A 3,106-nucleotide genomic window follows, 5' to 3' on the forward strand; every position below is an offset into this window, starting at 1 on the left:
ACAAGTCCTAGGTTGGAATGGAATTAGTGTTATCTAATTAAACAGCAGTCAGAGCTGAAGCCCTGGAGGAGGGGCTTTTTTTCTCCCTCTCTCCGTGAGAAGTATAGTCATAGAATAATATATAGACTACTGCCAAGGATGCAGCTGAAGAAGAGATACATCAAAAAATAAATATTCCAATTTCTATCTTCTAATCTCCTGCCAGTAAAGAGCAATTGTCAAACCAAACAAGAAGACAAGTTCTCAAGGCTACACAGTGAAGAGGGAGCATGGTAAGTCAGAGAGGAATAGAGCTTAGCCAGTAAAGGAATGCAAGAAATTCTATCTTGGGTGACAAATTAAGTAATTATACATAAAAGAAATAATATTCACAAGTAATCTTGAATTGAGAGTATGAATTTATAAATTGGCACGGTGGATCAGATATTTACAAAGTGGCAAATTAAGTATATATATTTTAAGAGGGTCCAGGAAGTGGTCATGTTAGTTCAAAGTTATATTAGGATCAAAATACTTTAGATATTTCAATTATAGGGTGGAAGTAATAAGGAAAGGGGAGAAAAGGCACAGGCAACAGAACTGTAAGTGATGAACACATGGACAAATGCCTAATAAACCACGGTGATTGATGTTATTCTGAGTCAGAATCAACTCAAGGACAGTGAGCTTTACTTTGGCTTAAGTGGAAATCCTGGGTAGGGCAAAAGGTTAATCACTTTACTACTAGCAGAAAAAGTAGTGGTTCCAACTCAGAGGTTTTTCATCCAAACAGTAACAGTCTTGGAAACTCTATCAAGCAGTTCCAGTCTGCAAATGTGGGTCCCTCAACTGACTGAATGTTAACTATGCACAACAACAAGAATACACTAGGATTTTCTGTATTTATTTATTTATTCACACACATGAAGACACTTTATTAGTTTCCTTGACAAGAGACGATAAGAGACAATGACATCAATATTGTTAACAGAGATTTCTTGTCATTCAAGAGGCTACAGGAATCCAAGGAAGGAAAGTAAAAATATTTAAATTAATCAAAAGGCACCATGACAACATCTAAAATCTACCACCCTGGTGGCAATAGTCGAGGAAGCTTAAGCTAGGGCAAAGTCATGTCATGTCGCTGTTAGAAATTACATAGCAGGAAACAAGTTTGCTTTCCATAAGACTATGGTACACTGGTCCATTTGAACCCAAGTAGATTTATTTACCCAGGAAAAGGACAAGCTGGTGGAAGGTCAAGCCAAATTGAAACGAACAGGTACAAAGTGTGACTCAAGAGAACAGAGTCCACTAGCTGATAGTGATGGATAACTGTGCTTCCTCTCCAAAAGCATCTGATGCCATTGTGCTCCCTGATCCTCTCCACCGTGGCCCTACCCAACGGCTCCTCTAGCTGAAGTTGCTGACTCTAGCCTTGTAGCAACTAGGAAAACTAGGTTGGGAGTTACCTAAAGCTCTTACTATAATTTAACATAGGCCTTAGAGAAAGTGTGACACATGAGTGGGGGGGGGCGGGGGTTGATGGGGGATATGACACACAATGCAGGAGCTATGTACTGAGTTGGCGTTTTTTGCTAGTTGTTCTGGACAAAGAAAAACCTGAAGAATTCACATGCAAAGTATTCTACACTTCCCCCATCACCTTCAACACCCCTACACAACACCCTCAAAGTCTGAAATCTTGCAGCAATTGATCTGTCGTTAAAAGCTGCAATGCTTTCCATGTCATCAAGGAAGCTAGACAGAGACAATGCAGGTTGGAGAACGCAGCTACCTCAATCTTTCTTTCCCCAAATTAAGATAAACTCCAATTATCTGAGCAGGTGGATCTTCTGCAGAACTTTTCATCACATACCAAGGGAAAAACCAGGGGTGGGATGGATTTAATTTGGAAAACTCCTCAGAGTGCCTCTTTTCCAAAGGGATATGGCTGAATAGCTAGGAAACAGTCTCCCTTGTGAATTTTGCTGATGGCCTCCGCAAGAATCATGGAGATGTCAATCACCTGTATTTTATAGCAACACTTCAACTTATCCTCTTGAGGCTAAGTCTTCATAGCATGCATTGTTGATGCAGAAAATGGCCGCGCCAGAAAAGACTCCACGAGTCAAGGTGGCATAAACTCTGGTGTCTCCAGCTGAGAGAACTTTGTTTGCTGCATAGCAGATTGCTCGGCAGGTGTCAGCCATATCATCCACAAGAATGGACAAGAAATCCTTCACATCTCTTAAGAGCACCACGCACGAGGTCTACTTTGTTGGCTTCTTCTGTTCTTTGTGAATTAAAGTGAAGTTCACATTCAAGAAGTCTGCAATGGCAGTCACTCTTTTAGCCCCAACAGTTTCAGGTGAGGCAATAGTGCAGTTCCTCTGCTCAGAGATATTCTACCTTATTCACTGCTAGCTGGCTTGGCATACAGATTGTCAACAGGTTTATCAAAGAAGCCCTGAATTTGAGACACACGTATATCCACAGTGAAAGATGATCTGCACCTACTACAACCTGCATATTTGCAACAAGCTTGGCTGAGATTGGGGCCAGGATAGGAATCCTTCTTAACCTGCCAAGCACAAGGAAAACAAGGGATGATTGCAGTAAACAGGTAGGCTGAAGTAACCATGCAGGCATTTATCATGACCCAAAGTTCCATTAGATTGTCGTTGATTCCTTCACAACCATTCTGGACAATGAAGCCAACCTTTCCACGAATACTAGCCAGTTTCAACACAGGTCTCCCAGTAGCTTAGTCACCACCTTTCCAAGCATCAGGCCCAAGCAATCAGCAATTTTCTGGGATAAGTCTTGGTGAGAGTTGCTGCTGAAGATTTGGGTGTCAGACATCTGGGCCAAGTACCCTGAGTACCCTGCTCTTGGGTGTCACTGACTGTAGCTGAGGCTAGAACTGAAAGCTGTAGAGACTCAGTACTAACCGCTTCATGTCTCCCATTAGGATTTTTCCTTTAGAATGATCAGCTGTAAGCCTGAGGAAAAGCTGACTTGAAGTGAGAAGGTGACAGGCACTGATACCAAAGAAAATACTATGGGAAGTTCCAGGAAGGTTGTTGTAGGACATACCCCAAGAACATAAACAGGGATAAGATCA

At 41.7% G+C, this 3,106-nt stretch overlaps 1 pseudogene; it reads right to left on the reverse strand.

Annotated features, from left to right (window-relative positions):
* Positions 1-1,773: 1,773 nt before the first annotated feature.
* On the reverse strand, positions 1,774-2,844 carry LOC142446047 (ribose-phosphate pyrophosphokinase 1-like; annotated as a pseudogene).
* Between the last annotated feature and the right edge of the window lie 262 nt (positions 2,845-3,106).

Source organism: Tenrec ecaudatus, chromosome 4 (assembly GCF_050624435.1).
Source record: "Tenrec ecaudatus isolate mTenEca1 chromosome 4, mTenEca1.hap1, whole genome shotgun sequence".
NCBI classification, from domain to species: Eukaryota; Metazoa; Chordata; class Mammalia; order Afrosoricida; family Tenrecidae; genus Tenrec; species Tenrec ecaudatus.